Source organism: Canis lupus, chromosome 8, assembly GCF_003254725.2.
Source record: "Canis lupus dingo isolate Sandy chromosome 8, ASM325472v2, whole genome shotgun sequence".
NCBI classification, from domain to species: domain Eukaryota; kingdom Metazoa; phylum Chordata; class Mammalia; order Carnivora; family Canidae; genus Canis; species Canis lupus.
The window spans coordinates 22,077,488-22,099,013 of NC_064250.1; the positions used below are offsets into that span (position 1 = coordinate 22,077,488).

A 21,526-nucleotide genomic window follows, 5' to 3' on the forward strand; every position below is an offset into this window, starting at 1 on the left:
AAACTTAACCAAGGGGGTGCACTCTGAAAACTATAAAACACTAATGAACAAAACTGAAGAGGACACAGATAGAAAGGCATACCATGATCATGGATTGGGAGAACCAATATTGTGAAAATGTCCATACTATCCAAAGCTCTCTACAGATTTAATGCAATTCCTATCAAAATACCAGCAGAATTTTTCACAGAACTAGAACAAACCTAAATTTTAGGATCTTAAACTTAGATGGAACCACCAAAGACCCCAAATACCCAAAGCAATCCTGAAAAAGAAAAACAAAATGGGAGGCATCACTATCCAAAATTTCAAGGTATACTATAAAGCTGTAGTAATCAAAACAATATGGTACTGCCACAAAAACAGACACATAGATCAATGAAACAAAACACAGAGCCCAGAAATAAGTCCACAATTATATAGTTGATTAATTATTTTTAGCAACCTTTTCAGCAACATTTTTCTAGATATGTCATCACCTGAGGCAAGGGAAACAAAAGCAATCAGCTATTGGGGATACCTTGAAATAAAAAGATTCTGTGCAGTAAAAGGAAAAAAAACAAGAGAACTAAAAGACAACCTACTGAATGGGAGAAGGTATTTGCAAATGATGTATTCAATAAAAGGTTAGTATCCATAATACATAAAGACCTTGTACAACTTAACCCCAAAAGACCCCCCAGATAATCCAATTAAAGAAAGACTGGGCAGAAAATATGAACAGACATTTCTCCAAAGAAAATGTCCACATGGCCAATGGGCACATGAAAACATGATCAATCTCACTCATCATCAAGGAAATGTAAATCAAAACCACAATGAGATATCACCTCATACCTGTCAGAATGGCTAAAATCAAAACCCCAAGAAATAACAAGTGTTAGTGATGATGTGCAGAAAAAGGAACCCTCATGCACTGCTGGTGGTAATGCAACTGGTGTAGTCACTATGGAAGACAGGAGAGAGTTTCCTCAAAATATTAAAAAGAGAACTACCTTAAGATCCAGTAATCACACTACTGAATGTTTACCCAAAGAATACAAAAACAGTAATTTGAAAAGATATAGGCACTCCTATGTTTACTGTAGTATTATTTACAGTAGCCAAATTATGGAAACAGGCCAAGTGTCCACCGATAGATGAGTAGATAAAGAAGATGTGAAATAGGGATCCCTGGGTGGCGCAGCGGTTTAGCGCCTGCCTTTGGCCCGGGGCGCAATCCTGGAGACCCGGGATCAAATCCCACGTCGGGCTTCCGGTGCATGGAGCCTGCTTCTCCCTCTGCCTATGTCTCTGCCTTTCTCTCTCTCTCTCTCTCTCTCTCTCTCTCTCTGTGACTATCATAAATAAATAAATAAAAAGCATAAAAAAAAGATGTGAAATATATATATGTATGTATATATATAATATATACATTAAGATGTGAAATGCATATCATATTTACATATATAACATATAAATAAGGTAAAAAAGATATATTTGGAATATATACATATATATTATTCAGCCATTAAAAAGAATGAAAACTTGCCATATGCAAGCTACATGGATAGATTTAAAGAGTATAATGCTAAGTGTAGTAAGCCACTCAGAGAAAGACAAATACTATATGGTTTCACTCATTTGTGGGATTTAAGACACAAAACAAAAAGGAAGAAAGAGACAAACCAAAAAACAGACTCTTAACTGTAGAGAACAAACAGATGGTTACCAGAGAAGAAATGGGGGGGTGGGGGCGGATGAATGAACTAGGTGAGGGGAATTAAGAATATACTTATCATGATGAGTACTGAGTAGTATATGGAATTGCTGAATTGCTTTATTGTACACCTGAAACTAATAGAACACTGTATGTTAACTATACTGGAATTAAAATAATATTTAAAATAACTTAAAAATAACTATCTGACATGATAGATATGTTAATTACCTTGATTTGGGGAAAACTTTCATTTTTGATATATATATCAAATCATATCTTTGCTTTAAATATATTTTTTTGTTCATTATAAATATATTGTCAATTTTACCTCAAAAAATCTATAAAAGAGAATTGTTATTTCATTGTAAATGTCATATAAATATATAAATGGTTTTAAATTTCTTCTTTCCTGTGTTTGAAATGATTGTGGGAACAAGAAAGAAAGGAGATGTATTGATTTCTTCTTTTCTAAATATAGCATCTTAAAACAACATAAATTTATTATCTTAAGATATAGGTTAGCAGGGTCCTATGATCTAGATCTCACCAGTGGATCTCACTTAAATCAGTATCAGCCTGAAATGAGATCACCTCTGATCTAGGGATCTTCTTCCAAGCTCACTGAGTGATAACCAAATTTAATTCCTAGTGTTCATATAACTGACATCCCAACTTTCTTGCTGGCTGTCTGCTAAATTCACTCTCAACTCCAAGGGGCTGCCTTCAAGTTCTAGCCATGTAGCCCTCAATGTGGAAATTTAATTTTTCAAACCCAGTAGAACAATCTCTTTCCCATGTGCTACAACAGATCTTACATACAAACATGACTAATAATCCCATCACCTTTATCATATAACATCACCTAATCAACTATTCTATTTCAACTACTGACTATCCCATAATATTAAGAGACTCTACTAACACAAAAAGAAAGATTTTACAGGATATATAGACTAGGGAGCAGGAAACTTTGGGGTCATCTTAGAATTTTTGCCTGCCTACCAGTCAAGAATGGACTCATGAAAATCAGCCAGGAGGCCAATTAAGGAAAGAGTCTAAGACAAAGCACTAAGTTATCAAGCATTCAAATGCCAGGTAGAGAAAAAAAAAAAAAAGACTAGAAAAAGAAAGGACTAAAAATGAGTATTAGGTTGATTAAAGTATAGATGGAGAAAAAAAGCAGAATATAGATGCATTTTGGAGCTAGGATCAACTGGAATGGATGATGAGCTGAGTATCAGGAAAAAAGAAGAAAAAATGCTAAGAATGATCCCTAGGCATTGGTTTTTTGCAACTTGGTAGACAGATGTGCCACTTGTCGAGATAAGGGAAAAAATGAATGAGGAACAATTGGTGACAACAATATCCAGAGCTCAATTTTGGACGTTAACTTTGAGATGTCTCTAATACACCCAGGTTGAGATGTTAGGTAGATTAATATCAGGTTCAGAATTCAGAAGGGCAGTCAGCACCAAAGACATAAATTTGAGACTCATTGGATATGTATGGTATTTAAAGCCATGAGATTGGATATGATCACTTAGGAAAAGAATCCTGAAGGACAAGAAAATAGAGCCAAGACTAAACCCACTCATTTATCAAGCATTTAAATGTCAGGTAGAGGGATGAGGCTGGCAAAAATATGACTGAAAATAAACAGCTAAGGATATCAGAAAACAGAAATTTGTGTTGTCATGGAAGTCAAGAGATAATGTTTCCAGAAAGTATGGTAGAAAATGGATTAGTGTCAAATGGTGTTTATAGAATCTAGTCAGATAAAAACTAAAAATCTACTGTATTTGTCAAACTGGATGCCATTGGTGGATGTAGCTAAAGCATTTTCACTGGAGTGTTAAGTTGAAGCCATATGGCAGGAGATAAGAAAAATGGAGAGAATTACAAGTAGACAACTCTTTCCAAAAGCTTCAGTACAAATATTATAAAAAATAATGCTTGCTGTCACACTAAACAAAACAGTAGATATCACCTATAATATTTAAAGGACAAATAATATATCTTTATTTTGAAATGTCAACCTTAAAAAATTACTAATGAAAAATATGTAATGACACAAAAAAAATCCATGACAAAATATTAGGTAGGGAAACAAAGCAGGATATAAAATTGTAAGTATGATTCTACTTTCACAAAATAAATACTATATATTACACATTATGCAATAAAGTACTATTCTGGAGTCTTTAAAATACCTACTATAGGGAATAACAGAGGTGAGTAAGAGGATTTCCAAGACCTAGTCATTTCAGTACAGATCCAAACCCAAAATTCTTATTCCATTAATTTTTACAATTGTTTGATTTTTTTCAAGTGTGTTCAGCAAAACTACAAACTTATGGAAGGGTGAGAGTTTGAGGCAAGTTTTAGGGCTTACTTAGGTAGTTGGGCAAGAAAGTAAAAATGAACAAGGGAGTTTACAACTTAAGGCCAAGTATAATAGAAAGTGAGGAAGAATATAAACTGAGATGTAGGGGAAGAAATAAAGGGACTGAAGCTCAATAAACAACCATAGTGGGAGCAAAGGAGAAAACAGAAAACCAGGAACAAGCAGTGAGAGAATATAATGCTATAATGTAAGGTTTAAAAAGGCAAAGTAATGTTGCTTAAAATAAAGCCAAGTATATGACTAGAATAGAAATAAAGAGTAAGTCTCTAAATTTGAGGAATTCCAGGAACTTTGAGGTTAGACATTGAGATTAGACATTGAGGTGATGGAAGATAATCCAGGACAGGGGTAAGGAAAATGATTCTAAGTCTGAAGCCAGTGATTTTTATCAAATCTGCAGAAGTATCCAGGAAGTTGATCAAGCACAGGGACAAGAAGCAATAAATATTGCTACAGTCTGTTAAGTATGAGTTTTAGGCAGTAAATATATTTCTATAACAATTAAGGGAAGAACTAAAGCAGTCATGGGCTCTTACTCCCCATCTCAATATGCTTGTGGTTTGAGGAAACAGAGTCTCAAATAGAAGGGTTTGCAAGGTGGGGTGCCTAAATGGCTCAGTTAGTTGACTATCTGACTCTTGGTTTCAACTCAGGTCCTGATCTGTTATGGACTTGAGTTGTGGGATCCAGCCTTATGACAGGTTCTGTGCTTGGCTCGGAGTCTGCTTGTCCCTCCCCCCTCTCTTTCTCTTTAAAATAAATAAATAAATAAATAAATAAATAAATAAATAAATAAATCTTTTTCAAAAAGGGGGGCTACAAGGAATGCTGTATCTTCAGTTAAAACAAAAAGATGGATATAGCAGACCATCAATATAATAACAATGTATGGAAGCTTTTGGGAGGGTAGGGGCAATGCACAAAGTAAGAGGATTAAACTGAATGGGATCAATGGAAGATTAGAAAAGGAGAGAAACAAAAGTGTATGACCAAGATAGCCTTAATTTTCCTCAGCTTGACTAAACTTGAGATAGGCTTCCTCCTATCTGAAGCACCTGACCTTCATTTGCTTAGAGCACTTTCTTTACAACACTGTGTAACTGTAAACTCTTTCCTTACTTCTTTGAGATGTAAATCTTTTTAAAAGCCTCTTACTAGTTTCATAACTCAGTTTTGTCTTTCTCAAGGATCTGGGAGTCATCATTTTTAAATGTAATCTTTAAGGAAAACAGTATCTCACCTCTTTCTCAATTTTTGTGAGAGAGTAGTAACCAAGCTTTGGTGGGCAGAGGCACTTTTCTCCAAGTTGTAAAACTGCCTCCTATCATGAAGATTTAAAAAACATAGATGGCCTAAGATTCATCCAAACCCAGCTTTTAAAAGTTATTCTATCCTGGGGATCCTGAGTGGCTCAGTGGTTAAGTATCCAACTCTTGATTTTGGTTCAGGTCATGAGCTTAGGGTCATGGGATGGAGCCCTACATCCACACTGAGTATGGAGCCTACTAGAGATTTTCTCCCTCTCCCTCTACTCCTCCTTCCCCCTCAAATAATCAATAAACCTAAAAAGAAGGAAAAGAAAAAGAAAATGTTATCCTGTACTTTGTTTTAGTGGAGTTGAGTTCAGACTCTATCTTGGCTCCTCACCTCTGTTAAAATAGCCTTGAATAAAGTCTTTCTTCCTGTTCTTTGTTCTGTACAATATTTTCCTTTGATAGAGTAAAAGAATAGATTATACAGGGAAAGTTCAGTATGGATATTGGCCAAAAGTACAAGGATATGAAGCATTGTAAGATATTTTGATCACAATGTTCTCAAAACACCTAAAATTACAAGGTATTCCTTGTAGACAGACTACAAAACCTTATTCTAGAAAACCTTGTTTAATTAGAGGTTATACAACTATTTTTTTTCCATTCTTCTTTCTATTAAGGATTTATGGTAAGAAAAAATAGTCTTACTGTATTATACTGTATATAGAACAGGGTTTGCTTTTTTTCAATATTATTTTTGTCATCATTTCTTCATTAGAGGAAACACATAGAAACTGTAAATGTAAATAACTATGATGAAGGGATTGAGGGGGATGGGCTAAATGGGTGATGAGTATTAAGGAGGACACTTATGGGTTGTTTGGGTGGCTCAGGGGTTGAACGTCTGCTTTTGGTTTAGGGTGTGATCCCAGTATCCGAGATTGAGTCCCACATCGGAGTCCTCCCAGGGAGCCTGCTTCTCCCTCTACCTATGTCTCTGCCTCTCTCTCTCTCCATGTCTCTCATGAATAAATAAATAAAATCTTTAAAAAAAAAAAGAAAAGAAAAAGGAAGGCATTTGTGATGAGCACTGGGTGTTGTATGTAAATGATGAATCACTAAATCCTACACCTGAAACCAATTTTACCATATATGTTAACTAGAATTTAAATAAAAACTTCATATAAAAAAAGTAAATAACTAGAAGCAAGATAGGAGGCTATTGTTTTTTTCTGTGGATGCTTTTGCAATCCTTCATTTTATAACAAGATGCCAAATAAGATCGATAGATATCCAGAATTAATTAAATAAAGCAAGTTCCAGAATTACTGGTGAGTTATTACATATTTAGAATTATGTCCTAAAATATTAGTACATAAGAACTGATGCTCATGCCAATTATTCATAAACATTCAAAAATATTTCAGCATCTTTTGAATCTTCAAATTTTAAATTACATATTATTCTGATATCTTCTATTTGTCATTCTAGATCTTCACTTTTTTCCACCCTATGCTATACCTCAAGTACAGTCCAAATGGACTGCAATAATGGATAACCTTTTTACTTTGGTTGGATTCAGCAAATGGAGTATACTTGTCAGTAGATCTGAAAAAGGCAGAAGAATGAGGTTCCTCCATTTCCTTCACTGAAGAGTTGGTTCAACCTATCAGTCTCTGCCAAGGCTCACAGCAGCTATAAAATCCTTTGCCGATAGCTTTCTCCTCACTTTCTCTCTCCCTCTCCCTTTCTTCATTAAATCACTTTTTCCTTTCCCTTTTCAGCCTACATACTAATGTTACCAGTTCAGGGCACTCTATAATCTTTTATAATTTCTCTCGTACTGTGCCCAGACATTTATGATTGGTCCCCTTATTAAATTCTCAAATTAACCAGAATATTTCCCTGTGAGGATTAACAAATATAGCACATAAACCCACAGATTTGAGGATGTTATTATATCATATACTTTGACATTATTATATGTTATATGGTTTAAATTATAAATCCCAGATAATAAAAAAGTACAGTTACCAAAATTCTCCTCTGTCTACATATTTTAGGTAAATGGTACTAATTGTTTCGGATTACACCCAAGTTTAGCTAGAGAAAGAAAGGAGTTGAGAAAACAGCTCATGCAATTCTTTTTAGTCCACCCATGTGGCAAAACTGAGTTAAGTATTGATTATAACATCAATTGAACTCTTAATAAATAGACTATATTATAGGAGTCAGGGGGAGGGAATTCTAGTAACAATAGTTATCTTCCTTCTTTCCTTCCCTAGTCCTACTACAATGATCTAGGAATTCTCCTTTGGGATGAATATCACCTAGCAATGGAAAGGAGAGTAGCTAGTCCTTTGAAGTCACAGAAGAGATGCTACTGGGTCTCAGCTTAGTCTTTTTGCAAAAGGTATAAGTTATATAGAAAAGAGTAGGATGAACACAAAGTAGTCCCTCCTTGTGACCAGAGCTAAACTTTTTATGTGTAATTTCTTCACCAGAAATGGGTTCTGCCCCTTGGTCCAACTCAAAAATTTACATTAGAATAGGAATTTAATAAGAATTAAATTCTTTAATTGAAAAAAATTTTAAATACTTTTTTTATTTAGTGGAAATATTTTTCTAACACAAAGGACAAAATCATTTTTGTAGACAGCAATTACTGGTCAATACAAGGTCTTAACATTCCTTTTCTTATCCAAAGATTTACAATTCCTCTACAGATTTAACATTTGTTCTCTTTAGCTTTTATCTTGAAACAATGAATTACAAAGAGAACTTAACAAAATTCCCAAAGTAGATTTAAAGCTTAACATATATAAAATCACATATCAAAATGAAATATAATAAAACATTAAATCACTACTCCAGATCATGTCTAAATCTAAAATGTCACCTCTCCAGATCTAGAGAATATATGTTAGTCAAATCCTATTAATAAAAATATTCATACCTGTGTAATTTGTTGGGCTCCTTCTAACTTTAGTTTCTTTTCAGACAAATGATATATGAGCCTGCTTAAAGAGTTAATTGTCCATATATAAAAACTTGAATAAACCCTTTGAATGAAAATTTCTATTTCGTCTATCATTACTTTTTAAAACTTATTTAATATTATATTGTTAAAATACAGCATCATTTTGACAGAAATATGAAAAAGTACCCATAAGCTCTATTTTGAAATATTCTAATTCTAAAGAGACAGAAATGCCCAAGCAGGAAACTATTAAAAATGCATATTCAGCGTTTTGAAAGGCTATTAAAACTTCTTTATTAGAAAAAGAAGACCAAAGTTTTTAAACATGCCAAGAAAAAAGTGCTTAGAAATATCCTCCAGGGACAAATTATGAAGTTGCTGAGAAAGAACTTTAAAAGGATATGTCTCTCTTCTATCCATTCTGACTTTAGATCATGGATGACTACAGATCGTTTCCATAAATATTCTCACCAACTGATTCTATAAAAAGAGTGAGTTAATCTACTTGTGAAATATTTGCTGCTCTGTCCAGAATAAACCTACCTGCTTGCCTCTGTGTCCTACAAAATCTTCATCTGAAGAGAAGGTGAAAGAAGCCAGAGTTTTTGCAATAGAGAGGTAGGATCTGAGGTGTTTCTGTGTTTTACCCAAATCATATCTAACCCTCTAAACTCAAGTGCTCCCTGACAATTCTGACCATAGGAATAGAACTTTCCCACTAAATTCCAGAACTTGCTAGCTTCACATAACCCAATGGTGTCAAGAAGGGTTAAAAATCATCATATAGGGGGATGCCTGGGTGGCTCCGCAGTTGAGCTTCTGCCTTTGGCTCAGGGTGTGATCCCAGGTACAGAGATCCAGCCCTACATAGGGCTCCCAGTAGGGAGCCTGATTCTTTCTCTGCCTATGTCTCTGCCTCTCTCTCTGTGTCTCTTATTAATAAAAAATCTTAAAAAATAAAAAGTCATCACATAGGCTGTCCCTGAAAGCCTATGACCTAACAAACACATAATAAAAGCAGCATTAGAGCAGTTGAGAAAAAAAATACATCTCTGTGAAATAAAAGCATTTGAAATAATTCTTTGTTTAAGAGCTGGGCTGAATGTATAAAGAAGTAAAAGTTCTAACTCAGCTGAACAACATAACTCCTTGTATTGGACATGCTCAGCTTTTGATGAAAGGTCAAAGCTCTCTGTGGACAACAGAGGCTACTGCACACACAAATGGAGCATAGCACATGACTCTGGAGATTCACTCTGAAAGTATGACTTGTCTGCTCTCGCATTACAAGGCATTAAAACCCACGCACTGTTCTCTGATGATAACATTGTTCCTAACTACTTGGCACCAGGAGTCACACTGGAAACCACTGACAGTAATAAAAGTCAGACTGAGTAAATAGGATCCCGACTCTCCTGAATTTCAGGATGATATTGCACTATGTGGCATTCAGTGCATACCTAGATCTCTTTAAGCATAAAGCCGACAGGGCTCAAGAGAAAAATATGATGATGCATTTAGAAAAACTGGAAAGCATTCTTAACTCTAAATGTAAGTTTTCTGCTTCAATCATACAAATAAGCAGTTATACTACTACTCTTCTATTCTGTATGCTATTGTTTTAAAAGAGCTATGTAAAACAATTCTTTCCAGTGGTAGCTTTAGAGTATTGCCAAATCAATGAACAAAGATGAAACCAAACAGGTTCACCTATAGCAGAGATTTCAAGTAGGCATGAAATGAAGAATATCAGTACAAACTAAATACCAATGTTGCATCAAATAAGATGGAATAGTAATTTCAAAATTTCTAAAATTGGAATCAGATTCAGAAAAATTTAAATCAGAATTTATACATACACTTTATGTGTACATACATACATACCTGTATGATGGGTTAATTCTACGTATATATTTATGTGACTATAAACGCAAAGGTCTTAACTCAGTTGCTGCAAGTTTAATAAGAGGCAAAGTCATTACATAAAAAGAAAAAGCAATCTGACATGCAACTGTCCTTCAGAGAACACACTGATTTAATTTTACAATAAGCTTATATATGAACAAAACATTACTAGAACTGATACATGAAATCAGTAAGCTGCAGGATACAAAATCAATATAGAGAAGCTGCTGCATTTTTAAACATGAAAAATGAAGTAGCAGAAAGAGAAATTAAGAAAACAATCCTACTTACAACTAGTTGCACCAAATGATAAAACCTGTGAGAATAAACTTAACCAAGGGGGTGAAAGAACTGTACTCTGAAAACTCTAAAACACTGATGAACAAAACTGAAGAAGACAGAGGAGGGGCAAGCTGGTGAAGGAGGAGGGTCCTCGCCTCACCTGGCCCCACCAACTTACCTAGATAATTGTCCAATCATCCTGAAAACCTACGAATCCAACCTGAGATTTAAAGAGAGAACAGCTGGAACGCTACAGAGAGAAGGGTTTTCACTTCTAACAAGGTAGGAAGGCGGAAAAACAAAATAAAACAGAATCCAGTGGGGGAGGGGCCTCCCAAGGAGCCGGGCGAAGAGGGGTGGCGACAGCCTTGGGGACAGGAAAACCCAGCCCGGGAGAAGCAGGAACTTTAAAAACCCAGACCAGATCCTTCCCAGACGGAAAGGCGCTCAGCAGGGAACTCCGGCAGAACCGCAGGAGGGACAGTGGAGCCCCCAGGTTCCGCGGTCACTAACATTGGAGGTGCACCCGGGGGAGAGCCCGTGGGCCGGGCTTGGTAAAGGGCTGGAGTGTGCCGGCCGGGCCTCGGGGCGGAGGGGGCTGTGCCTGCTGCCTCCAGGAGCCGCACCGCCCCGGGAGCGCGATTCCAGCAGCGCAGGCCCCAGATCCCAGGGCGTTGGGGGACACAGCCAGGATCCTGCACTCCCCCCAGGACAGGCAGAGGCAGGGAGGGAACAGGACAGTGAGGACGCTATTGGCCCTGGGTGCCCCCAAGCTGTGCAGGTCAGCACCCCACGCCCCCGGAGCATCCAGGCCAGTGCGGACTGGGAGACTGCGTAGTTATTGCGGGAGCTGACTCCAGGGCTGGAGAGCTGGCCGCCAACAGTGGGGTTGTTACTCCTGGTGTCACCTTGTACCTGGGACTGAGCAGGGGCCTCACAGGATGAACAGCTCCCACCGAGCCGTGCACCTGGCAGGGGGTGGGGCAGCTCCTCCAGGTACACATACCTGAGAATCAGCACAGCAGGCCCCTTCCCCAGAAGACCAGCTGGAAGGACAGGGGAAGAGCAAGTCTTTTTTTTTTAATAATAAATATATTTTTTATTGGTGTTCAATTTGCCAACATACAGAATAACACCCAGTGCTTATACCATCAAGTGCCCCCCTCAATGCCCGCCCACCCAGTCACCCCCCCCCCCACCCTCCTTCCCTTCCACCACCCCTAGTTCGTTTCCCAGAGTTAGGAGTCTTCCATGTTCTGTCTCCCTTTCTGATATTTCCTACCCATTTCTTCTCCCTTCCCCTCTATTCCCTTTCACTATTTTTTATATTCCCCAAATGAATGAAACTATACAACGTTTGTCCTTCTCCAATTGACTTACTTCACTCAGCATAATACCCTCCAGTTCCATCCACGTTGAAGCAAATGGTAGGTATTTGTCATTTCTAATGGCTGAGTAATATTCCATTGAGCAAGTCCTTGACCAAGCAGCACTGGAAGCTCCACGGGAGGCCGAGGGATTTACAGTATATAGAACCAGAGGATACCCCTCCTTTTTATTTCTTCCTTTTTCCAGTACAACTCGTTTTTATATCAGACTGTAAATTTCCAGTTTGTTTTCTTTTCCCACCTTAACTAAAATATTTTGCCACCTCTTCATTTTTAAGTTTCTGCCTTTTTGACTTTCATATTTCTACAATTACAGATCCTAGATATATTTTCCACTTCTAGATTCCCTTCAACATACTCAATTTTGGGAGATATACAATAGGTGTTTTTTTGTTTGTTTTTTGTATGTTTTTTGTTTCCTCTGCCTCATTTTATTCTACAATGGAAGAAGTTAATACCTTCTAAAATATGACCATAATGCACCCAGAACCAAGTGGTATACAGTGCTGGTTAATTCTGTGAGATTTCTCATTCCCATTCTGCCCCCCTTCTTTTATCTCATTTATGTTTTCATGGTCAATGTTCAGGCCCTCTACAAGTATTTCTGGCTTATATAAATTTGGGACTGAGCATCTTTCTAACATAAAAACTTAATATACTCAGAACCAAGAGGATCACCCTCTAGGATCCCTCAGGTAGACTACTTAGATATCTACTACAACTTGTCACTACCACCACCTCCCAGTCCCTCCCTTGTATTTCTCTTTTTCTTTTCTCTTTTTTTTTTTCCTCTTTACTTTTGCTTTTTTTCTCTTTTCTTTTTTCTTTATTTCTTCTTTGGGATTCTTGACCTTTTATTTTTTACTGCTTTGTTTTAAAATATGTTTTTCACTTTAGTGGTCCTTTTGTTTTATTTCATTCTGATTTTTGTTTTCAATTTATGGTCTCTGACCTTGTAGAATCATCTAGACTGAAACATAGTTAGATCATGGTTGATATTGTTGATTCAGCCCACTCATACAGTCACTCTGCACTGAGCAAAATGACTAGAAGGAAGAACTCACCACAAGAGAATCAGAAACAGTACTCTTTGCCACAGAGTTACAGAATTTGGATTACATTCGACGTCAGAAAGCCAATTCAGATGCACAATTATAAAGCTACTGGTGGCTCTGGAAAAAAGCATAAAGGATTCAAGGGACTTCGTGACTGCAGAATTTAGATCTAATCAGACCAAAATTAAAAATCAATTAAATGAGATGCAATCCAAACTGGAGGTCCTAATGACAAGAGTTAATGAGGTAGAAGAACGAGTGAGTAACAATAGAAGCCAAGTTGATGGCAAGGAAGGAAGCTGAGGAAAAAAAGAGAAAAACAATTAAAAGACCACGATGAAAGATTAAGGGAAATAAATGATAGCCTCAGAAGGAAAAAATCTATGTATAATTGGGGTTCCAGAGAGCACCGAGAGGGACAGAGGACCAGAAAGCATATTTGAACAAATCATAGCTGAGAACTTCCCTAATTTGGGGAGGGAAACAGGCATTCAGATCCAGGAGATAGAGAGGTGCCCCCCCAAATCAATAAAAACCATTCAACACCTCAACATTTAATAGTGAAACTTGGGGATCCCTGGGTGGCGCAGCGGTTTAGCGCCTGCCTTTGGCCCAGGGCGCAATCCTGGAGACCCGGGATCGAATCCCACGTCGGGCTCCCGGTGCATGGAGCCTGCTTCTCCCTCTGCCTGTGTCTCTGCCTCTCTCTCTCTCTCACTGTGTGCCTATCATAAATAAAATAAAAAAATAAAAAACAATAAAAATAAAATAATAGTGAAACTTGCATATTCCAAAGATAAAGAGAAGATCCTTAAAGCAGCAAGAGACAAGAGATCCCTAATTTACTTGGGGAGAAATATTAGATTAACAACAGACCTCTCCACAGAGATGCAGAGACCTAGCAGGCCAGAAAGAGCTGGCAGGATATATTCAGGGTCCTAAATGAGAAGAACATGGAGCCAAGAATATTCTATCCAGCAAGACTGTCATTCAGAAGAGAAGGAGAGATAAAGAGTTTCCAAGATAGGCAGAAACTGAAAGAATATGTGACCACCAAACCAGCTCTGCAAGAAATATTAAGGGGGACCCTGTAAAAGATAGAGGAAGCCCAAAGAAATAATCCAAAAACAGGGACTGAATAGGTATTATGATGACAATAAATTCATCTCTTTCAATAACTCTGAACATGAATGGGCTAAATGATCCCATCAAAAGACACAGTTTTGGACTGGATAAAAAAGCAAAACCTATCTATTTGCTGTCTACAAGAGACTCATTTTAGACCTAAGGACACCTACAGCCTGAAAATGAAAGGTTGGAGAGCCATTTACGATTCAAGTGGTCCTCAAAAGAAAGCTGGGGTAGCAATCCTCAGATAATTAAAGTTTATCCCAAAGACTGTAGTAAGAGATGAAGAGGGACACTATATCATACTTAAAGGGTTTATCCAACAAGAAGACCTAACAATCATGAATATTTATTCCCCTAATCTGGGAGCTGCCAAGTATATCAATCAATTAATAACCAAAGTGAAGACATATTTAGATAATAATACACTAATAGTAGGAGACTTGAACACAGCACTTTCTGCAAATGACAGATCTAAGCACAACATCTACTAAGAAACAAGAGCTTTAAATGTACACTGACCAGATGGATTTCACAGATATATACAGAACTTTACATCCAAACTCAACTGAATACACATTCTTCTCAAGTGCACATGGAACTTTCTCCAGAATAGACCACATGCTGGGTCACAAATCAGGTCTCAACTAACAACAAAAGATTGGAATTGTCCCCTGCATATTTACAAACCACAATGCTTTGAAACCAGAACTCAATCACAAGAAAAAATGTTGAAGAAACCAAAACATGTGGAGGTTAAAGACCATCCTGCTAAAAGATGAATGGGTCAACCAGGAAATTAGAGAAGAATTAAAAAGATTCATGGAAACTAATGAAAATGAAGATACAACCATTCAAAATCTTTGGGATACAGCAAAAGCAGTGCTAAGAAGGAAATACATTGCAATACAAGCCTCCCTCAAAAAATTGGAAAAAACTCAAATACACAAGCTAACCTTGCACCTAAAGGAACTGGAGAAAGAATAGCAAATAAAACCTACACCAAGGAGAAGAGAGTTAATAAAGATTCGAGCAGAACTCAATTAAATAGAGACCAGAAGAACTGTACAACAGATCAACAAAACCAGGAGTTGGTTCTTTGAAAGAATTAATAAGTTAGATAAACGATTAGCTGGCCTTATTAAAAAAGACTCCAATTAATAAAATCACGAATGAAAAAGAAGAGATCACAACAAATACCAAGGAAATACAAACAATTTTAAAAACATATTATGAGCAGCTATATGCCAAAAATTAGGCAATTTAGAAGAAATGGACACATTTCTGGAAAGTCACAAATTACCAAAACTGGAACAGGAAGAAATAGAAAACCTGAACAGGCCAATAACCAGGGAGGAAATTGAAGCAGTCATCAAAAACCTCCCAAGACACAAGAGTCCAGGGCCAGAAGGCTTCCCAGGGGAATTCTAACAAACGTTTAAAGAAGAAACAGTACCTATTCTACTAAAGCTGTCCCAAAAATAGAAAGGGATGGAATACTTCCAAACTCATTTCATGAGGCCAGCATCACCTTAATTCTAAAACCGGAGACCCCACCAAAAAGGAAAACTATAGACCAATATCCCTGATGAGCACAGATACAAAAATTCTCAACAAGATACTAGCCAATTGGATCCAACAGTACATTAAGATTAATCACCATGACCAAGTAGAATTTGTCCCAGAAGGAAAGGTTGGTTCAACACTCATAAGGCAATCAACATGATAAATCATATCAACAAGAGAATAAAACAAGAACCATATAATCTTCTCAATAGATGCAGAGAAAGCATTTGACAAAATACAGCATCCATTCCTGATCAAAACTCTTCAGAGTGTAGGGATAGAGGGAACATTCCTCAGCATCCTAAAAGCCATCTACAAAAAACCCACAGCAAATATCATTCTCAATGGGGAAACACTGACAGCCTTTCCCCTAAGATCAGGAACATGACAGGGATGTCTATTCTCACCACTGCTATTCAACATAGTACTAGAAGTCCTAGCCCCAACAATCAGACAACAAAAAGAAATAAAAAGCATTCAAATTGGCAAAGAAGAAGTCAAACTCTCCCTTTTAGCAGATGACATGATACTGTTTGTAGAAAACCCAAAAGACTCCATCCCAAGATTGTTAGAACTCATACAGCAATTTGGCAATGTGGCAGGATACATAATCAATGCCCAGAAATCAGTGGCATTTCTATACACTAACAATGAGACTGAAGAAAGAGAAATTAAGGAGTCAATTCCATTTACAATCGCACCCAAAAGCATAAGATACCTAGAAATAAACCTAACCAAAAAAGAGGTAAATGATCTATACCCTAAAAACTACAGAACACTTCTGAAAGAAACTGAGGAAGACACAAAGAGATGGAAAAACATTCCATGCTCATGGATTGGAAGAATTAATATTGTGAAAATGTCAATGCTACTCAGGCAATTTACACGTTCAATGCAATCCCTATCAAATACTATAGACTTTCTTCAGAGAGTTGGAACAAATCATCTTAAGATTTGTGTGGAATCAGAAAAGACACCGAATAGCCAGGGGAATATTGAAAAATAAAACCAGAGCCAGGGGCATCACAATGCCAGATTTCAAGTTGTACTACAAAGCTGTGATCATCAAGACAGTGTGGTACTGGCACAAAAACAGACACATAGATCAATGGAACAGAATAGAGGACCCAGAAATTGGTGCTCAACTGTATGGTCAACTAATATTTGACAAAGCTTGAAAGACTATCCACTGGAAAAAGGACAGTCTCCTCAATAAATGGTGCTGGAAAAATTGGACAGCCACATGCAGAAGAATAAAACTAGACCATTCTCTTACACCATACACAAAGATAAACTCAAAATGGATGAAAGATCTAAATGTGAGACAAGAATCCATCAAAATCCTAGAGGAGAACACAGGCAACACCCTTTTTAAACTTGGCCACAGCAACTTCTGGCAAGATATATCCATTAAGACAAGAGAAACAAAAGCAAAAATGAACTATTGGGACTTAATCAAGATAAAAAGCTTCTGCACAACAAAAGAAACAGTCAACAAAACTAAAAAACAATCTACAGAAAAGGAGAAAATATTTGCAAATGACCTATCAGATAAAGGGCTAGTATCCAAGATGTATAAGGAACTTATTCAACTCAACAGTAAAGAAACAAACAATCCAATCATGAAATGGGCAAAAGACATGAACAGAAATATCACCAAAGAAGACACACACATGGCCAACAAGCACATGAGAAAATGCTCCGCATCACTGGCTATCAGGGACAGACAAATCAAGACCACAATGAGATACCATCTCACACCAGTGAGAATGGTGAAAATTAACAAGACAGGAAACAACCAATGTTGGAGAGGATGTGGAGAAAGGGGAACTCTCTTGCACTGTTGGTGGGAATGTGAACTGGTGCAGCCACTCTGGAAAACTGTGTGGAAGTTCCTCAAAGAGTTAAAAATAGAGCTAGTCTACAACCCAGTAATTGCACTGCTGGCTATTTACCCCAAAGATACAGATGCAGTGAAACGCCAGGACCCCTGCACCCCAATGTTTATAGCAGCAATGTCCATAACAGCCAAACTGTGGAAGGAGCCTCAGTGTCCATCAAAAGATGAGTGGATAAAGAAGATGTGGTTTATGTATACAATGGAATATTCCTCAGCCATTGGAAACGACGAATACCCACCATTTGCTTTGACGTGGATGGAACTAGAGGGTATTATGCTGAGTGAAGTCAGTCAATCGGAGAAGGACAAACATTATATGGTTTCACTCATACAGGGAATATAAAAAATAGTGAAAGGGATTAAAGGGAAAAGGAGAGAAAATGAATGGGAAATATCAGAGAAGGTAACAGAACAGGAGAGACTCCTAATTCTGGGAATCGAACAAGGGGTAATGGAAGGGGAGTTGTGGGAGGGCATGGTGACTAGGCAATGGGCACTGAGGGTGCTTTTGATGGGATGAACACTGGCTGTTTGGGTTTTGTTTTTTTGTTTTTTTTTTTTTAGATTTTATTTATTCATGGGAGACACAGGGAGAGAGAGAGAGAGAGGCAGAGGCACAGGCAGAGGGAGAAGCAGGCTCCATGCAGGGAGCCTAACCTGGGACTCGATTTCTGGTCTCCAAGATCACACCCTGGGCTGAAAGTGGCCCTAAACCGCTGAGCCACAGGGCTGCCCAGCACTGGGTGTTATATTATATGTTGGCAAATCGAACTCCAATAAAAAATTATACAAAAAAAAAAAAAACTGAAGAGGACACAGATAGAAAGGCATGCCATGATCATGGATTGGGAGAACCAATATTGTGAAAATGTCCATACTACCCATAGCTCTCTACAGATTTAATGCAATTCCTACCAAAATACCAGCAGAATTTTTCACAGAACTAGAACAAACCTAAATTTTAGGATCTAAATTTTAGATCCTAAAATTTGCATGGAACCACAAAAGACCCCAAATACCCAAAGCAATCCTGAAAAAAAACTGGAGGTATCACTATCCAAAATTTCAAGATATACTATAAAGCTGTAGTAATCAAAACAATATGGTACTGCCACAAAATCAGACACATAGATCAATGAAACAAAACACAGAGCCCAGAAATAAGTCCACAATTATATAGTTGATTATTTTTAGCAACCTTTTCAGCAACATTTTTCTAGATATGTCATCACCTGAGGCAAGGGAAACAAAAGCAAAATTCAGCTATTGGGGCTACCTTGAAATCAAAAGATTCTGTGCAGTAAAGGGAAAAAAACAAGAAAACTAAAAGACAACCTACTGAATGGGAGAAGGTATTTGCAAATGACATATTCAATAAAAAGTTAGTATCCATAATACATAAAGACCTTGTACAACTTAACCCCAAAAGACCCCCCAGATAATCCAATTAAAGAAAGACTGGGCAGAAAATATGAACAGACGGGGATCCCTGGGTGGCTTAGTGGTTTGGCGCCTGCCTTTGGCCCAGGGCGCAATCCTGGGGTCCTGCGATCGAGTCCCGCATTCGGGCTCCCTGCATGGAGCCTGCTTCTCCCTCTGCCTATGTCTCTGCCCCTCTCTCTCTCTCTCTCTCTCTCTGTCTCTTATGAATAAATAAATAAAATCTTAAATAAATAAATTTTTAAAATTTTATTTTAAAAAGCGTACCTCGGTGGTGTAGTCACTCAAGCATGCGACTCTTGCTTTCTGCTCAGGTCTTGATCTGAGGGTCCTGAGATTGACCACTGCATCTGGCTTTGCATTCAGCAGAAGCCTGCTTAAGACTTTCTCTATCTCTCTGCCCCTTCCCCTGCTCCCTTTCTTTCTCTTTCTCTCTCAAATAAATAAATCTTTTTTAAAAAATCCAAAAATACACTGATGGTTCTAATAATCTGTTTATACATATCATTAAAAATATTAAGCCAAAATATAACTTTCTAACATGTAAAAATAAAAAATAATAGATCCTAGAGAAAAAATAATTGCCAGGCCCATTATGTTTTTGTCAGAGAGCAATTTCTCAGATTAGACAGATATCCTCAACAATATTGAGTTGCATAATTAACAATACTGCCAATTTTTCTGAATGGTCGGTCATGAAATAAATGTTTGACTATTCAACCAGGTAAATATCAGTGATATCAGAACACCTGGTGGAACTTTAAAGAGTGCCAACATACTTGATAATTGACAAAAAGAAAATTTCAAAGGATATGGGGCTCTCTCGTGAGATAATGTAGATGATGCTTGGAGAAGGAGAGAAGACAAAATGGGCTACAGTGAATATCAGTAGGTGGACCAATGCTCTCTTTTTTCAACAAGGCATGAATTCATCCATACACTAGTCATTATTTGCTTAAATTCCCCCAGACTATTTGTATTCCTTTTTTTCTTAATTATCTAAAGAAGTATTTGTAGAACTTTCTTTGGTACTAAAAAATATCTCTATTAATGCCATACCATGTGTCAGGCACTTCACATGCACTATTTATTTAAGGTTAAGTGTGATCAGCAGAATAATGATCTCCCAAAGACCTCCCAAGTATCCAGAACCTGTGAATATGTTAGGTTACATGGCAAAAGAGAATTAAAACTGCAGATGAAATTAAAGTTGTTCATCAATGATTTGGGGATGGAGAGATTATCCTAGATTATCCAAGTAGTCCAAATGTAACTAACTACAAGCTTTCTTATGAGTGAAAAAGGAAGTGCAAAGATTGGGAGATTTGAAGATGCCATGCTGCTGCCTTTGAAGGTAGAAGAACGATCTATAAGCCAAGGAATGTAGGTAGCTTCTAGAAGCTAGAAAAGGTGAACAAATGGGTTCTCCCCTGGAGCATCTACTAGCCGCACAGCCCTGTTGAAACCTTGGTTTTAGCTACTGAGACCCATTTCATATTTCTTCTTTAAAAAAAAAAAAGATTTTATTTATTTATTTGACAGAGAAAGCACACGCATAAGTAGGAGGAGTGGGAGAGGGAGAAGCAGGCTCCTGGCTGAACAGGGAGCCCGACTCTGGACTCCATTCCAGGACCCTAGGATCATGACCTGACTTGAAGGCAGGCACTTAACCAACTAAGCCACCTGGGTGCCCCCATTTCAGACTTCTAACCTTCAGAACTATAAGAGAATAAATTTGTGTTGTTTTAAGCCACATGTTTATGGTCACCTGTTGTAGCAGCAATAGGAAACTAATATATTGAATGTTCCATTATTTCATTTAACCCTTATAAAATTCTATCAATTAGTTATTATTGTGATATTTAACTGATTAAGGAACTGAATCTTAGAGAGTTTAGGTAACTTGCCCAAATTTTGCCTAGCTAATGGGTGCCTGAGCCAAGCTTCAAAACAATTCTAATTCCAAAGTTTATCCACTTAATTCTACACCATGATTTACTCTCATGCACTGATATTACCATAAACTCAACATTTCAAATCCACACCCAGTATTTATTCCAAAAGAAAATTTAATCACTAGGGTCTTATTATGTATCAACACATGAAGCAGCTACTATAGACTGTCACCCTTCTAACTTAGAATGAATGAGAGGATGGTATAAAACAGTAGGAAAGTAACTAAAATCAGGAGCAAGACTAGGGTTTTTATACTTGTAGTTGTGAGCAATGAAGCAGGGAAGCATTCTGACAGATGCTGATGACAAGCAGATTGGCCACTATGGACATCGGACTCCATGAATGACAACAGAGCTTTCAGTATGGTTCCTACCAGTACAGCCCATTTTTCAGTATTGATAGACTCAAACATTCCCATTTCCAGTGACTCTTTGGGCAGAAACAATTTGACATTTGGATTGACCCATAGAGATCTCTCTACTAAAGAACATACTTTTCTGTACTTTTATTATTAGCCATTTAAAGTATGGTTCTTTTCCTCCTGTTTCCTGTTGGTTTTCATGAAAC

At 37.3% G+C, this 21,526-nt stretch overlaps 1 protein-coding gene and 2 long non-coding RNA genes across 25 annotated transcripts in view; 1 reads left to right on the forward strand and 2 right to left on the reverse strand.

Moving 5' to 3' along the window:
• LOC112657337 (uncharacterized) overlaps nucleotides 1-21,526 on the reverse strand; it is a 301,844-nt gene that overhangs the window by 166,013 nt on the left and 114,305 nt on the right. The window lies entirely within an intron of this gene.
• The window catches only part of LOC112657338 (uncharacterized), a 59,753-nt gene that overhangs the window by 20,748 nt on the left and 17,479 nt on the right, over nucleotides 1-21,526 (forward strand). Inside the window, exon 3 of the long non-coding RNA XR_003134958.3 lies at nucleotides 8,771-8,957. This is a non-coding gene — a long non-coding RNA (uncharacterized LOC112657338). The remainder of the gene's footprint in view (nucleotides 1-8,770; nucleotides 8,958-21,526) is intronic.
• The window catches only part of FSCB (fibrous sheath CABYR binding protein), a 220,716-nt gene that overhangs the window by 19,990 nt on the left and 179,200 nt on the right, over nucleotides 1-21,526 (reverse strand). The window contains exon 1 of one of the 22 annotated variants that reach the window (XM_049113094.1): nucleotides 8,883-9,024. The exons of the other annotated variants lie outside the window; for them this stretch is intronic. The gene's annotated coding sequence lies outside the window, so the exon portion shown is untranslated. Of the gene's footprint in view, nucleotides 1-8,882; nucleotides 9,025-21,526 lie in introns of those variants that run through there. 22 annotated transcript variants of the gene reach the window in all.